Source organism: Morus notabilis, unplaced genomic scaffold, assembly GCF_000414095.1.
Source record: "Morus notabilis unplaced genomic scaffold, ASM41409v2 Scaffold508, whole genome shotgun sequence".
NCBI classification, from domain to species: Eukaryota; Viridiplantae; Streptophyta; class Magnoliopsida; order Rosales; family Moraceae; genus Morus; species Morus notabilis.
Genome location: NW_010361936.1, coordinates 322,517 through 341,186, shown reverse-complemented (window position 1 = coordinate 341,186; position 18,670 = coordinate 322,517). Strand labels below are relative to the sequence as shown.

At 32.8% G+C, this 18,670-nt stretch overlaps 1 long non-coding RNA gene across 2 annotated transcripts in view; it reads left to right on the top strand.

Annotated features, from left to right (window-relative positions):
* LOC112092124 overlaps window positions 1–861 on the top strand; it is a 3,259-nt gene extending 2,398 nt beyond the window's left edge. For both annotated transcript variants that reach the window (XR_002902431.1, XR_002902430.1), the window contains one exon: window positions 656–861. This is a non-coding gene — a long non-coding RNA (uncharacterized LOC112092124). The remainder of the gene's footprint in view (window positions 1–655) is intronic.
* Window positions 862–18,670: the final 17,809 nt, after the last annotated feature.

Sequence of the window (18,670 nt, the reverse complement as noted above, 5' to 3'; positions counted from 1 at the left end):
CTAATTGCGATAGCCAGATGAGTAAATACCTCACCTACAACAAGAATAATTTTAATATATATATATATATATATATATATATATCTACTTGAGAAATTATTTGTTTACATGATGTGATTCTTTGTGATTTGATTGTCGAGTATTGAGTAAAATATGTCCTATAAAGTATTTTACGCATTATACTTTGTGACATAAATATTGAGTATTATATTATATTGCCTACATAAATAAAGTATGTCCTAGAGTTCAATATTGAGTATTATATTATATTGACTGCATAAATAAACTATGTCCTAGAGTTAAATTGTATTCGTTATACTTATGCGACATGATCATAATTACATGTTCACCTTAAATTGAGACAAATGTAATGAGAACTAGAGAGGTGTTGTACCAACTCCACGATGGGGGTATTAAGAGTCCATGAGGGAAATAATAATTGATAATTAATTATGTCTTGGATGTTATCGGATTAAATGTTTAGGTAGCTCCCCCAATACCCCATTAGTCGCGCGCAAATCGGTACGAGTATAGGGCCCCAAGAATATAATATATTCCATAATTGAGCATAAAAAGTCATGCATCTATATATGTGATATTGTGTGCAAATATTTACTTGTTGAGCTTTAACTCATCCAGTTTGTTTATGCTTTAGGAAAAAGGCCTACAACCTATTGATGGACTTGGCGGTGGACTGGTAAGGCAGAGGTTTGGAGACTGGATACTACCATGCAAAATTATTCCGCAATTTATGTTTTGATTTTGAGAATTAGTCATGTTTAAATTTATAGTTTAGAAAGTCTTTACATGCAAATTTTATTTGCGATGCTTATTTATATGTGTGTTTCGAATTCTAAGTACTTAGAAACTAAAATGTGTTATTAAAATATGTTGGATTTTAACCTTAGTGCGATTACCATGTTTGAGACTAAATGTTATTTTCACTTCCTTGCTTGGCTAAATGCAAAGTAAAGAAAAGTAATTTATAAATTAGTTTAAAACATAAATGTTGACGGTGATTTCTCGTCAACAAAAATCGGCCGTGGATTACCGGCCTATGTGTTGAATGTATGTGAAAGTTTATTGTTTTTGGATATGCATAAGTAAAGAAGACAAGAAGTTTTATAGTGGTTCACTCTGTAAAATTAGAGCTACATCCACTGTGGTTGTATATTTCTTTTTGAGGGGATTACAATTTAAATTAATTGTTATCTCTCACTCTCTTCTTTCTCTCATTGGATCTCCAACCCCCTCCTCGTAGGGGGTCTCCCTTCTTTTATACTGGGCTTTCTTCGTTGGGTGGGTTTCCCTCCTAGGCAGAAGTACTCGAGTGCTCTCCTTTTTTAGGCCCAGACGTAGTTCACTAATCAGCACTGTTCACTCAGCCAATTAGTCTTCTATTACGGCTCTGTGCGCCTCTGTAATATTATCCTGTCCCCTGTGGGACGGTTTAAGAGCTTGCAATTAATGCCTGCTGACGTCCTTTACCTTTGTACGCAACTTGCCACGTCCTCCAGAGAACGTTTTCCTCGTCGCCAGCGACGCCGCTTAGTCCAATCGTCCTTTTTGGTGGTTGATTATGCGGTCGGGGGATCTTTGTGCCTTAAGTTCGATGGCACGATCTGTCAACGTCAGAAGGAATCGTCGCCCTGAGTTGGACTTCGTGCTTGGGCTCTTTAGGGCTGTAGACGTCGAGGGTTGTCGCTTGGCGGAGAGTAGTTAAGGCCACGTGCCGCACTATCGCTCGTCCAAGTGTCCGTCACATTTTCCCACACAACAATAAATATCCCTAAATTTTGAGTATCTCGGTTTGCCTTCAAAGAGTTAAAAAGAGATTTAAAGTTTAAGTTTATTGTTAAATAACAGCTCGGTAGAATTAGGTCGTTACAAGAATACCTTCGGTGGTTGGAACAATCTAAAGGTAAGTCTGAAGGAAGATTTTCATCTTTCTTGTAGATTACAGAAAGAAGTTCGTGGGAGAAGATTTCTGAACCAAGGTATAATTTTGAATCATATATATTTACTCACATGTTTTGGTCCTAGTTCCGCTGCGGCTTTTTAGAGATTAATGGAAACGAAATATTTTTCAAATAATTTCAAAAGGTTTATTTTGAGATTTTCCGTTAATAAAATGCTTAATTTCAGGATTTGTTCCCTTCAATATGTGTGGTTGTAATTTGTATTAGAAGAGATGGCACATAGGATTTCCATTTACGTTAAATGTATGATTATTATTATGCTTATGGAATGAATGGATATTTGTCCTTGATTCATGGTTAGAGGAATTTGCTTGTTGCACATTATTGGTATGTAATATTTGAGGGCCAGATCATTAATTCTTCTGGAATTTCCCTCTGTAATTTGTAAATAATTATTTTTTATTAATTAGTCAAAAAAACTTGTAAGCCTCTACTGCGGTGTAGGCATTCTTATATAATTGTTGAAGTCCCTGCACCAACACGCAGACCCAGAAATATCACATATTTTGGTTATTTGCTTTCCCTCACGATTGGATTGGTGAGCAAATAGAAAAGACTAGCGATGGAGCATTTGCACGCATTGCAGTAGGAGATAATTTTATATCTTAAAAAAGTTAATAATTTATATGAGGAAGTGCATACATAATGTCTTGTGATTTTAATTATGATTTGTGATTTTAATTATGATTTATTGAGGGGAGAATAATATAGTAAAATCAACAATATTAAAATAATAACATTGATGATGCTAACTTTATGACATACTAATTTCAATTATGGGCAAAACAAATTAATAGAGTAGAAGTAATTTGTTGATCGAATTGATAAATAAATAACATATGAGGAAATAAAGTCATATCTATATTTGTATCCTTTCCAAATAAATGAGAGAATATAAACATATTTACAAAGATAGAGAATAACAAATTTACAACATTGAGTATTATTCAGTAGAGAACAGATTAATCAAATATTAATACTAAATAAGGTAAATTTATGGGTAAATAGTAAATAAATAAATGAATCTATATGAGTGATTGATTGTCTTCAATCTCTTCCGTTACAGGTGAGGAAAAAAGTTAATTCTGGCTATAACAAATGCTAATGACATAGAGTTCGGAAAAAAAGAAAAGAAAAGAAAAGAGATTAAGTGTTAAAGATAATAACAAATGAATAATTAAGTTATGAAGAGAGAAAAATGATAATAGATATATATAGAAAAGTTTTGGTATATTGTAATTGAGGCTAAGATATATAGTAGTAATTTGAATAATATGCAATAAGGAAGTTGGTTATAATGAAATGCAAAAGAAGAGAAAAATGAAAGGGCAACGTAGTGTGCAATGTAATGAACAAAGGTAGCCAGATTTAAGGGAAATAAAATAATAAAAGATGATGAGCCAAACAATGTAATAAAATCAGTGACGATAAAAGATGGAAAAAGTATGATAAAAGAGTTGTGAAAATAAAATATTAGAGATACCTCAAGCGCTATAAATCCCACGTTAAGTCCGGAATGTCAACGAACCGAAGCTCAACAACAATGAGCGATAGAAAACTAACAAAACAGGGCAATGAGCAGTAGCAAACCTTAGAAAATACAAAGAATCAAGTAAACAAATGAGTGAATAAGTAAGCAGGAAAAATAAACTTAAAAAGTCGACAGATATAGATATAATAATATTTTTATGTAGTAATAGTGACATAGATATGAGACATTCTTAGCGATGTGTGATAAACAGGCTATGGCTGCCTACTGAGGGCAATTGCACAAAGAAGCAAGAGACATGACCAAATATTTATCATCATCACATGGAAAAATTGATTGAAAATAAGATATGTTAACTAAATGCATCTCTATATAGATGTAGATGAAAAAAGAATAGGGAGAGACTTAATAATTCAAAAGTATTTACTTATAAAATAAAAAATGAGGTGAATATGGTTTGCCAATAGTTGGTAAAAATTAGAGAAAGTATTTTCTAATCCTGCTCTGTTGCTAATAGTCATCAATAGAGGCAAAAAAATATATGGAAAAAGGTAATCCTGCTCTGTTGCTAATAGTCATCAATAGAGGCAAAAAAATATATGGAAAAAGGTAAAAAGGCGTAAAGAGCAGAGATTGATTTTGTGACATTTAGTGTACATGAAACTTGTTTAGAGTCTATCGCTAAAAGTTAAAAATATTACCTGAAATGCTGCAAATGCTACTGCAAACACCAAATATTAGCCAATGAAAGGTAGGGAGCAACCAAGACTATGGTAATGAAAAGACCTAGCAGTGGGCGATGGAAAATCTGGAAAGATACAACTAAGTGAATTAGTAATAAGAGAAAAGGATTGATGAAAACTGAGAATGAGCAAACAAATTGCAAGTAAAAGACAAAATAAGGAGAGTAAGGCAGAGAATAAGAAAGAAATGAAACTATATTTTCAACATGGGAATATTTTTATTTAGTAATTGCCGTTTAGGTAATCAATCCTTTCAGTGATGTATGGTAAAAACGTAAAGGCATGCATTTCAAGCATTTATGTTGCCACGTGCTAAGGAAAAGCATAGAGAAATGGAAATAAGAAACTGAGTTTATTATATTGATTATAGCTTGCATATCATAGAAATTGAATGAGCAAAGCAAGATATAGATTCATGCATGATTCACCAAGTGCATCAAAATAGAAAGGTAAATAAAAAAAATGTATTATGTGGGTAAGGCAGAAGCAAATCAAAGGCCAAGTACAAAAATCAAAAATTGTAACAAAACATGGATATCACAGTGTTTTGATGTAGCAATTATGGTTCAGATATTTAATATTCTCATCAATGTGCAATGAATAAGCAAACTTATGTATTTATAGTGTTTTTATGGCTGCCTACTAAGGGCAACTGCACTTTTTGTGGCTACCAACTAAGGGCAACTGTACAAAAACACAGAAATTAATAAGTTACTATATTCATCGCACAAATTATAAAGTATATGTCACAAAAGGTGAGTGATTGGAGTAAAATATGAATTTGTCCAGAGGCTACTAGGTCAATTAGAAGAAGGGACAAAAAGCTTGATTTTATTTTATATGTAAAAAACAATAGAAAAGCAGAGTTCAATTAGGAAAATAGGATGAGATTAAAAACCAGAAAAAGCAGAAGACAGAATTAAGGAGATGGAAGAAGATAAGAAGATTGAAAAGAGAATAGAGGCCGGCTCCGCACTTTAATTAAAGAGGATGAAAAATATTGTCTTGAAAAAGAGAGAAAAAATAAAGAAAAGAACAACACAGTGATTATATTATAGAATCTGCAGCAATGAGAGCTGCAAATCTGTATGTCAATACTTGAAACTTAAGAAGGTAAAAAAAAAATAAAAAATAAAATGAAGGGAAGGAGAAAAACCAATGTATGATACATGTAAATAAGTTTTACTGCAAAGACCTAATGCAATATCGAAGCTAAAGGGCAAAGAACAGGAAAAAAAGAGAGAAAAGGGACTATATTATATAGATAAGTAAATGTCCCTTGCAATCCATTCAAATATTAAAGCTAGAGATAGGAAGATTTGAAATCAAGTAAAAATGAGGAGTTTGCATAGTATAAAAATAGAATGGGAAAAGGATGGCTCAGCCTTTGGAAGAAGGAGGTAATCTTTGATGTAGCAATTATGGCTCAGATATTTAATATTCTCAGTAATGTACAATGAATAAGCAAACTTATGTATCTACAATATTTTTATGGCTGCCTACTAACGGCAACTGCACAAAAATAGAGAAATTAATAAGTTACTATATTCATCGCACAAATTATAAAGTATATGTCACAAAAGATGAGTGACTGGAGTAAAATATGAATTTGTGCAAAGGCTACCGGGTGAATTAAAAGAAAGGACAAAAAGCTTTGATTTTATTTGATATGTAAAAAACAGTAGCAAAGCAAAGACCAATTAAGAGAATATGATGAGATTAAAAACCAAAAAAAGCAGAAGAGAGAATTGAGGAGATGGAAGAAGATAAGAAGATTGTAAAGAGAATAGAGGCTAGGTCGGCACTTTAATTAAAGAGGATGAAAAACATTATCGTCAGAAAGAGAGGAAAAACAAAGAAAAGAACAACATAGTGATTGCATTATAGAATCTATAGCAATGAGAGCTAAAAATGTGTATGTCAATGCTTGAAACTTAAGAAGGTAAAAAAAAAAGAAAAAAAACAAAGGGAAGGAGAAAAACTAATATATGATACATGTAAATAAGTTTTACTATAAAGACTTAATGCAATATTGAAGCTAAAGGGCAGAGAACAGGAAAAAAGAAAACAAAAAAGGGCTATATTATATGGATAAGTAAATGTCCCTTGCAGTCCATTCAAATATTGAAGCTAGAGATAGGAAGATTTGAAATCAAGTAAAAATGAGGAGTTTGTATAGTATAAAAACAGAATGGGAACTCAGCCTTCGGAAGGAGGTAATGTCAAAAACAAAGAAACTATATTAACAACAATCTCTGGACAAATCATATAGAACTCAAAATATGGGACTCTAATTCTGATCATCATCGCCATGAAACAAAGGAAGGAAAAAATAAGAAGACTAAGTATACATAAAGGATATGAGAAAAACATATTAGGGTAATTATCTTGCTCATAAAAAGTGATAAATTGCAAAATTTATCAATAGAACAGTCATGAATACTATGGTTAGACCAATATTTGCAACGTTTATTAACTGTGAAAAGAAATATTACTAAGAGACATGTATATAAGATATGTATATAAATATGTTACTGAGAGGTAGATGAAGCACGTATGTTGCTAAGAAATGAATAAAGTGCAAGTAAATACGTAGGCATATTTAAGTAGTAAAGGACAGGGGAAAAAAAGGGCGAAAAAAAAACAATCCAGAGAAATTGACAACATTTATTAAGAATAAAGGAGCACTTTTACTAATATTGTACATGAATGAGAGATACTAATTAAACAACAAAGGTATACATCAACAGCCATGATGAAAGAAAAACAATACATATCAATAATGCTACATGAAAGGAATATATACAATATCAGCAAAGAACATCAAAAAGTATCGGCAAGGGCTATTGATTGTACCTAAAACGCTCCAAACACTGCTTTAATTGTGATATATCAGGAAACTAGAGAAACTCAGAGATGGTCAGACGTAAAGAAATAGGAAAACAGGGCAGTAAATGATGAAAAATGGAATGAAGGAGTAAATGATAAAAAATGAAACAAAGATAAGGATAGGCAGTCAAAGGTAAAAGAGTATAAAAGAGCACAACAGTAAATGATCATGGTTGGAACGAAGCAGTAAATGATGAGGGATAAAATAGAGGAGAAAAACTGACAAGAGCAAGAGAAAGGAACTAGAGAAGCACAATGAATGAATCCAAAGTAACACTCTTCATAAATAAAGAGGCCAAAAGCATGTGTAAACAGTAAGCAACGTATAATAACACAACACATAATAGGGCATAGTCGGTTTACAGAGTGTAAAAAACTTAAATTTGTTAATTAAATCACAAAACCAATACACTGGTTATTGTAAGAGAAAAGGGGCTGAAAGAGAGAGCAAAATAATAAGAAAAAAAGGAAAAATGACACAAAAACCGGGGACTCAAAATTGCCACAGATTACAGACAATTGGCAAATCATTTAATATTTTTACAGTGAAATGAGAGCAAATGATGAAGATAGCAAAACAAATCAGTAATATAGGCACAACAACTCAGCATATCAATAAATGAAACAGAAAAAATTCTGAGATTACCCGTACGTGGCAGAAAAGGGGGCAAAAGAAATTCCAGCCATGCAAACAGCTGTCCGGCGACAAAAAAATCCATGAAGGCAAAGGATGGAGGACCTGAATCAACAGAACAATATGCATTACTCATCAGGAAATTACATTAGATATTAAGAAACCAATCATGTAAAAAAACAAAGGGAAAAAAAGGGGACGGGAAAAAACAAATGAGAAAAAACCAAACAAAATTAAGAGAAAAACATGCATTGGAACAAAATTATAAGCAATGGAAAAAAATTTGAGAGGCCTGCACCAAAAACAGAAAGAAAAGCAGACATAAATCAAAAATCGAAGCAACCGAGGAACATAAAAAAAACAAATAAAAGCCCCAAATTTTTAGTCAAATCAAAGGAAAATAACGAACAAAGAAAAAATCCATAAAATCCCTCAAGTTTTCAATCTAAATGAGACGAAAATGAGAAAAAAACCAACATAAATCAACAGGAGGCAATGAGAATCCAAATGTCAACCCAAAGCAAGAAAGGAACCCATGGAAAAGGAAAAACAAAAGCCCTAAATTTGGGACCAAACCAAACGGAGCAAACAAATAGAGGAAAATTGCATAGAATCCTAAAATTTACAGCCAAATGAGACTAATAAAATGAAAACATTGAGAGCAAAAAGCGAGAAATCCAGGATTCCCAGGAGCACCAAAGAACCGAAAAGAAGCACAGTGGAATAGAAGAAGAAAGAACGAAAGAAAGAGGCGCAAATGAAATGAAAAACAAAAACAAAAATGGGGAAAAAACGCAAAGGAAGGAAAAGAAAAAAGCAAAAGGAAAAAAAAGCCAACGACACTCAAAAGACCAAAATGCCCTCTGCTAGACAAAGAAGGGAGCAGTAAATCAAGGGCAAAAGTGTCATTTCACTGTAGAGAAAATAATGAATTGAGCCTGCGTGAACAGTAATCCGCAACTCTCCTTTGTATATTTACAAGGGAAATAGTAGAAAATAGGCCAATATGAAAAACTTAAGAAAGTATATAGGTCAATTTTTAGTTATAGAAATTAATAGACCATAACTTGTCAAGTTATAGTTCATAACCAGATAAGTTATGAACAAACTTATCAAGTTATGGTTCATAACCATACTAGTTATGGACAAAAATCGTGAATAACTTGTCAAGTTATGGTTCATAACCAGACAAGTTATGAACGAAAACAGTAATTTGGCTTATTTATTAATTTATGTAAACTATTGACCTATTAATTTTAATTCATCTTAAGTCTTGGCCTATTTCTCTCTTTCTCCCTATTTATAATGTCCATTTGGGCTTGAAGTTGGAGTAGGCCTGAGAAGGCCTACGGGCCTACTGATATGCATTAGAGAATTGCAGAAAAAATAGAAGTGTATATGAGTTTGGTTCTTTACTGTCAATAAATATTTTTTTATTAGTGTAATTATTTGACTAAAAAGATTATGAATCAAGTGTAAACAGTAAAAATCTTAACTCATGCACTTTAAATAGATATTTATCAAGATTAGCCTTTATTGCGTGCATTAATTTGCATGTGATTGGAATTGCTAGATCACGTCCATATATGATCCAAGTTATGTATATGTGTTAGACTTTGTCCAGTGGCACAAAGAGTTACATTTTTGGATTTTACACTCAAGAAGCTGTGAAAGTTACCACAAGCCTTCACAGGCAGTGGGTCCAGCGGGAATTTATGGACTACTATTTTAGAATCCTAACGGAGGAAAGTGAACAAATCAATACAGTCCAAGTCAAGTGAAGAAAAGAGACAAGCCCAAGACTTCTTTTAATAAATAATGAGAGAAAGAGAAAAATAGATCAAGACTTAAGATAAATTAAAATTAATAGACTAATAATTTACAAAAGTTAATAAATATGCTAAATTATTGTTTTCGTCCATAATTTGTGTGATTATGAACCATAACTTTACAAGTTATTCACGGTTTTTATCCATAATTTGTCTCGTTATGAACCATAACTTGACAAGTTTGTCTATAATTTATCTGGTTATGAACTATAACTTGACAAATTATGACCTATTAATTTCTATAACTAAAAATTGGCCTATATACTATCTTAAGCTTTTCATATTGACTTATTTTCTACTATTTCCCTTTAATAATTAGGAATAGGCTTATTTTCATTTTTCTTAGGAAAAGCCATGAATCATTGGGACTTACTTATTTTTGGTGAATGCACGAATATGTGATGATTACATGTTTAACATGCCATCTTTTATTAGAATGTGCCACTCTATGCATCATTTTGGAATTATCTAAAAACGGTATTTATGATTTTTTAAAAATATTGAGTGGGAAATGGTTTATAAATAAAAGATATATATTTCAAACTCATAGATTTGGTGGGTCTCCCTACGGAAAATATATATTAAGTTTTATTTGATTGAATTTCTAAATGGATAAAATCAAATGTCACTTATTAAAATTAATTAACCTACGATAATAATTTAACAGGAGAATCTTTAGGATTTTAATCAATGGTTTATTACACTCAACTAAAATCTCTTTATTATTTTTCCCTACGGAATGGAATAAAGATATTTTAGGGCCAAAGGATAACGGTAGTTAATCTTAAAAGATAACTAATTAGATTAGTTTTGAAGGATTTAATTCGGTGGTTACTGGGTCTAGTTAGTAATAATATGATCACTTGTCACGACCCTTACCATGATTATTAGAGTTTAATTTAATTAAACTGGGTTAATTAACAAAAAACCATGAAAATGAAAATAAAATATATAAATACCAAAATATATTACTCCGAAGTCTTTCTTTCACAAATATTATCAAAATAATCCATGAACTCAAACTTTATACAACTCTGGGACAATGCCGACCAATACAGTTTATATACAAGTATATAGTACATCACATAATTTAAAAACAAACTGCAAATTCAAAGTAGCACGAACCACTTCTAAGCCAGAGCCTTCAGTCCAAAGCCATTAACTTACTACGCTGCAAGTCAAGCTGCTAACTCTGGAGGGGAAAAACATTTTTTTTTTTTAAACGGATGAGCCGAATGCTTAGTAGGAAGGAAACATGGTACAACAATAAAATAAGAATAGAGACGATAGTTACAATAAACGAAATATCAGTTTAAGACCATAACACATGTAAGAGAAGTCGGCTCAAACCTGTGAGTCTTAGCAGATACCATCAAATGCAGAATGAGGCCAATAATCAAGTATCTCAAATTAAACTCCTTTAAAATGCTATATCGTTCTCAAACTCATTTTAAAGTGATAGGACATCTATCACCCGTATAATCCACAATTATTTGTATTTCTGTATAAAACACCCAAGTAATAAAAAAATAGAAGAAATGTAAACATCATATGCTGGTAGTTTAAAATGCTCTTTCAAGGTACTGATATATCATATAGTGCAAGTGCAAAGCCAAATCACCACTCACGCTGCGGAGTGGCCTGTATGGGTTTCGGGACCTGCGTCTAAGGATATGATCTCCATATCCCGATCTCTATGGCCGTCATGCTTAATTAATGAATCAACTATCTAAACACTCACATGGACAGCGTTTAAAAACTTACATATATCATTCTCGAATTATTTCAATTCGAGACTAGTTCTTTTTCTAAAATTCACTTCTGAGAGCCATGCTTCGTGAGAGTCAGGTTTCCCGAAAGATTTTCTATATATATGTGATCGTTACACACACATATGTATATACATTTTTTTTTTTTCTGAAAACCATTTAATATTCTCAACATTGGTGATAACTAACTTTTCACTCAGAAATAAAAATCCACAAAATATGTTCAAAAGGGTGGGAATTGCAACCTCATGTTCAAATAAGGTAAAAACTCAAGAAATATGGAAAATTTTGCTAAAAAATTAGATTTTTCAACAAAATTGGGCGGAAAGAAGTGTCACTGGTCGATTGGTGACAATGGGGTACAACTCCACCGGTCGACCGGTGGAGCCTAATTCTGTCACCCGCACTGGGTGACCGGTGCTATTCTTCAAATATGAACAGCTTGACAGTTTTACGAGGAAAAATACCAAAAACCTGAACTTTTTGGGTTCAATTTCAAAATAACTCATGGGAAATCACTTTAGAAAATTTCTAAACACCAAATCATGGTTAGAAAAACAAAACCCACATCTAATCCACCATATTTCACCTTAAATCAAGTTCAAAACCTCTAACCATCAAGAAAATTAAATTCTAGAACTCCATGCTCTAAATTTCATAAATTTAACCAATTCAAGAGGAATTCCATGATCTCAAGGGTTATTCATCCATATCCTTTCATTAATTTCCAATTCAAACATAAACAAGAGAGAGAAATTTGAATCTAAATCAAAGAGGAAAAGGGGGAGAAAACCCTACCTCAAAAATAGAAGCTCCTTCCTCAAACTTCCTTAGGGCTTTGCATCTTGACATCGTTCTCAACGTTTTGAAGTGGGTGGTGTCGACCACCACCACCGGAAATGGCAGCTCACGGCGTGGACGGTGGCGGAGCTCGACGGTTATGTCCCTTGAGGAGAGTCGAGGCGTCAAGGCTATCATTACGAAAGAAGGCTCAGATTTGGGTTCCCACACCCGAGGCACAGAAAGACACCCGAACCTAGCTCGAGGGCTGTCTAAAGGAAACCCTCGACCTGGGGGGCAGCTGTTGTGTGGGAAAATGTGGGTGACATGTGGAACGGCAACAGCATGACACGTGGCCCTACTTTCCCTCAAAAGGTGGCAACCCTCGACGCTAAGAATTTGACTACCCTCGACGCATGGAGTTCACTACCCCTCGATGCTGCAAAGAAAGGCCCAAATTAGGATGTCGACCCTTTGTGTCGTTGAACTCATACAACAACCTTCGGAAAGATCAGAAAGGGCATAAGGTCTGCATGGTACAGACGCTGAGTGGAACGCTCTTTAGAAAGAAGCCTGACATCACAAAGTTGCGTCTAGGGGTGGGAGACGTCTGCACTACGGGCATTAATTGCGAACTCCTAAATCACCCTGCAGTGGCCAGTGAGGGATTACAGGAATTTATAGAGCCATAATAGAAGACCAATTGGCTGAGTGAACAGTCCAAAAGGTGATTAGTGGGCTACGGTCTTGGCCAAGAAAGGTAGGGCACTCGAGTACTTCTACCTACGAAGGAAAACCACCCACGAAAGAAGCTTGGGCTATAAAAGGGGCAAAGCCCCATACACAAAGGGGATCTCTAGAGAATGAGACAATAGAGAGGATTAGAGAAGAGAAGGGATACGTGCATGTAAATTGTAAAGAGTCCAAAAGAAATATATCATACACAAGTGGATGTAACTCTTCATTAATAGAGTGAACCACTATAAATCTCGTGAGTCCTCTCATTCAAGTGATATACTCATGCTTACAAAGCACAACAAAGACTCCACAACTTGATTTTTAATATACTGTTAATTTCTAGCCGGAAACTCAACGGGATACCAGCGGGTAACCCGGTGTATTTCTTTTGATGAAATTTCATCGTCAACACTCTTATTTAGATGAAATGATATATGAAATAAATCTATTACTATATGTTTGTATAAATTAATTACTTTGTTTATTAAGATACAATGCTAAATAATGTTATAAAGTTATTTCTTTATTCAATTAATATGTTTCTAAAAATATTTATGTTAGGTACTTAGGTTTTATTTACATACAAAAACTTATTTCTTAAAAAAATTATACATATAATGTTACATTATAAATAACAGATGGATAATATAAAATATTTGAAAAAATCTTTACAATCAAAGTACCGTATACGGTGTATCATTCCACGTACGGACAGTGATTTTACAAATATAAACGTGGACAACCAAAGCCCAACAACTCATGATCTAAGAACTTCATTCACAACAACCTCTCAATCCATAGTCGATGCAATGCAGTCACTTCCCCAAACTGAAGTAGACATGGCCGACCTAACTATTCCATCAACATCCGAAAATCAAAATAAAAAATGTAATTATTCTAATTACATAAAATTTTAAATTCTTATCAATTAAAAATTTTAAAATATTTATTTATTATGCTTGTAGTTTCTTTTTCTTTTTATAGGTACTACTAATATTTATGTAGATTTTAGAAATTATTCTTGCATTTGTCAACACTGTGATGCATTATTTTGACTCAATGAACGAAAGACACTCTTATATTTAATATTTACTGTAGAGGAGGAAAAATTAAATTGCCCCTGACAAGGTGGCCATCCAAGCTTAGTGAAGAAGGAAAAAAAAGATATTTTTGGTGAATTTTAGTGAAATTTCACAAAAAAGTCCCTCAAAAGTGCCAAAATTACATTTTAGTCCTCCCACTTTATTAAGTCAAGTTTTTAAGAAATAAAAATACCACTAAATGTTCATTTTTCATGATAAGAACAGTGAGAACTCAGCCAAAGACAAAGGAAGAAAAAAAATTCACCCAAAGTGAGAAAAATGAGTTTTGATCGAAATTGACGAAACGACACTACTAGTTCGCGTCACTAAGGATTTCTCTTCATTCTTTAAGGTAAATTTCGGTTTTCTTTTCACTTTTTTCTATCTTGGCTGCACGTTTAAGTATGGGGAAAAGCCTGAAAAGTTTTTTTTTGCTTAAGATGATGATTAAGCTTGTGGTTGTTAAGAACTTGAAAATCTAGTGATTAAGGAGGAATTCTATGTTAATTGACCTTTGTTTCTAGAAATTCTTGGTAAGGAGAATTTTTGTGGAAATATGGAGAAACCCTAGAATTGTGATGTTATTGAGGATTAAATGGAAAGAGAAAGAATAAGAACTGTGTTATGGTGGAAACAACGGATAAAACGAGCTAAAGTTAGCTCGGGAAACCTAGGACAATAGGCGAAACTCTGCCAAAATTTAGTTTGAGCATTTTGAACTAAACTGATTTTCATGAGGAATAAGGGATTAAGATGTGAAAAGTAAGTTGATTTGATAATCGGTGATATATAGAAACCAAACACAATGAGAATTCACAGATTTGGACCAAAACTGGAAATTAGGCCCATGACTGAGGAAGGTGCACGGTTTTAGTTCAAATTCTTGAGATAGGGAATATTTTGGGATTGAATACCAAACATAAGGATTGTAGACCTTTCCAAATTAAATTTTAATGTAATTATTGATCTTAGATTTTGAATCTAACGATAAAAAATTTATGCAATAGGATTGATTAACGATCGAAGTCAGAAAGCATTATGTGAGACAAAGGACGAGACATTAGCAAAACTTCTGTAAGTATCAGTAGTTTTTCTTGTCTACAACGCGAATAAATTTATTTCTCTATGTTGCTCAATCCGAGCATATTGTAGACTTAATGTATGCTAGAATGTGAAAGATGACTTCTGAATGTTTGATAGAATGTTATGCATGTATCTACAAGACTTACGTGACAGTAGAATTTTATTCTGTGAAAAGTATGTATCGATATCAAGTCGATGTCTAGTTAAGAGAAAAATTTAAACTTTAACAAAAAGTCAATCTCATGATAAATTGCTCAAAAATGCACAGTCGTAAGATTTAACTAAAGTTACCATTTTAATGAGAAAATTTGATAAACGGTAAGAGATCAAACATCCTGTTTGTACCAGCCTTCGAAAGAATGGTTATTGCGAGACTATGAAAGAAATGAAACCGTGATTGAGTTGGATTGGTTGGCTACCCCACTTCTCACTGGTTATGCGCGCTATGGTACAACAGGATAGGGCCATAAGAAGTAAAAGACAAGAAAAAAAAAAACAGAAACTGTTCCATATAAGGGTACGGTATCTGTAAAGAAGAATGAAAAGAATAAAAAAAGTCATTCAGAACGTGAAAATACAATGTGATCGACTAAAGAGAGACAAAAACTGAACAAAGTGTAATGAAAGAAGAAGAACATAAGCCATACATGTCCCAGTAGTACAGAGTGTCTTAGGATATATGACATGAATGCATATATGGGTATGCATAATTACTGCATCTATTATGCCTTACTGTTACTTGTTGGGCGAAAGATCATTAAGTTTGTTCGTGTTGTAGGAAGCTCGGGTAAGGCACTAGCTCCCTGAAACTTGTTGCTAGGCATGCAGAGAGGATGTAGCAGTGAAGTGTGGGCAAGTGGGTAGTAGACGTATCACGTGTTTTGGAAATGCTAGCTTTATGTGTATAAAGTAAATAATGTTTTATGAATATAGAAGAGTTATGTAACGAATAGCATAATGCTACATCATTAAGACGTATGAATGGTTGAAAAAAATTAGCCCGAATTTCTAAGAGGTTATAATTAGAAAGTAGTTGAGGATGAGTAATGCTAAGTATGAACGTAGGATGATGATCAAAAGTTAGGGTCGTCACAATAACTTCTATAAATTTCTTATTAGAATTATCTTAAATACATATTTATTATCATTGAATAACAATTTATTTCTTTTTTTACAGCATGAAGCAATACAAGGATCAGTTAGATCACGTGATTCTGACATCATTTTTAAAAAAAATCCAGCAAGGCGTGCACATCATCAACAACTTTTATGTTGCTCCAAATAAACCAACATATAAAGTTGTCCCACACAATACAATGATTCAATTTGTACGCGCAACATCTTTCGTCCCTGTTATAGATGAAGCATCACCAATCTCATTCCATAAATTCTACTTCACTGATTTTGATCAACTACAACAAAGAGTTCATAATACTATACAACATTATTTTCAAGACAATACAATATTTTATTTTTATTTTTATTCCACATTAGATGTTATTGGAGTTATATTTTACTTTTGATAAAAAAAAATTTATAAAAAAAGAAAAGAAAATGCATCATCATCATTTTAAATCTATATTTCTAAATGTTGGAACATTTTTTTACTTCTGTAACAGAGATGAACAGCTTCAAGTTACCTTATGGGGACATAAGGCAGACCAATTTGATAAAAATGTTATGAAATCACTTCAAGCTTCTCTTGTAGCAATTTTCACCGCAATGTTGGTCAAACAGTATCTAGGTACGTTTCACATCACTTTATTATAATTATTAAACATGTTAACATAAAATATACATCATTATATTAATAATGATGTTAATATCTTAGGCAATCCATATGTTTCTAGCATTTTTGCAACAATTTTCCACATCGATCTAGATATTCTTGAAACAACTACATTGAAGACAAGGTAAAATCTTTACTATAGAATAAATCTATATATATATATATATATATTATTTATAGCACAAACTTAAACACTTTATTATTCTTTTCTAGCATCAATTTATTATACATACGCAGATTCTCTCGACAGAGCCAAGAAATAGAATTCCTACCAGCACTGAAAACACCAATCCAATCTATTGAAGAACAAAGAATGGAAAACAGGAAAACAATTATTGAACAACAAACATTAGATCCCAAAATCAATGTAGTTAGTATTATTAAATATTTTCCTCTTCTCTTTTTCTTTTAATTTAAAATTTCAACTAAATAATATTCTCTTACATATACAGTCTGCACGATTCATAGTACGAGCTATAATAAATAGAATCTTAACAAATCAAGGCTAGTATTACAATTCTTGCCCTAATTGCTACCAATAATTAAAACATGCAAGAATTGGTTGATGGTGCGATAGTCATGGCCATGTAAAGTGTCACGTCCCGAAACAAGGGTTAGTGACATGGACTCTCGTTTAGAAGTTAAACATAATTATTAAAGTAATTAAGCATTTAAAAATATGAAAATCAATCACAAAAGTAAAACATTAAATAAATTTCCAAACAAGCCCCACACTTTGATAAAATTAGTTTACAAGAAAGTGATGGGGATTTTCACACTTTTATGATAAAACAGGTTTAAAAACTAAGCCTCTAGCATCATTCAGGGTCTCACCCACAGGATATACAATATTGTACATACATGAACATGTAAAGAACATTTACAGTCATCAACCACCGTCTAGATATTTAAAGTTTACAGTCTAAGAGTTTACAATCCGATAATATACAATCCTTACATTGATGTGTTAGTAATGAATACAACGTCCTCACTTGAACAGACTGTAGCAACTTAATAAGCTACTATGCACTGCTTCTAGCGTCGTCTGAGAGGGGTTTAATATATATAGAAATAAGAAAACATGAGCAGAAGGCCCAGTAGGATATATTTTAAGAAAATCTTATAATCAAGTAAATAAATAAATAAGTAAATAAATAAAGATATCTAGTTTCAACACAACAGCCAGAACCTAACATCCTTTTTTCTGAAAGGAGAATTCTGTGTTACTGGCATCAGCAAGTAATTTATACTATGATAAATTAATTACACAACCACAAGCACAAGCCTTAACACCATCGTAGTGGCCCGGTCTGGATTTCGGGTTCTGCCCCCGAGGATACACTCTGCATATCCTATCTAGGCCATCAGCAGGCTTACCAGTTTACAAGATATCTTATCCTAAGAGATCATTCATTAAAACTTTGAAACAGTTCATTATGATTCCAATAGCTAAAATCAAGCTATTGTGTTAAAATACTTTTCTTTATCAATCATGTCCTTTCTTTAAAATATTTTACAAAGGCCAAAACTCTTAAAAACAGGCTAACAAAGAAAAGGACAAGAAATCCTACCTCTTAAGTACGAAACATGTTACTAGCGTTGCGCTATCCTAGCTTCCACTTCCTAAAAGCCTGAAATCTGATTCTTCAACTAGCATTTACACAAAATAACGTTTTATGAGTCAATCCATATCCCTAAAATGAATTAGTCTTAATCATACTTGTTCATTTCCTATTAGTGTGCCTCATCAAATTTTAAGTTTCACAAATCATTTCATGTTTCAAATTATCATTCCAAGGATTTTGATCTCAAAACATGGATTAAAGATGCTAATCCATCTACTTTACATTCCCAGATGAAGCATTT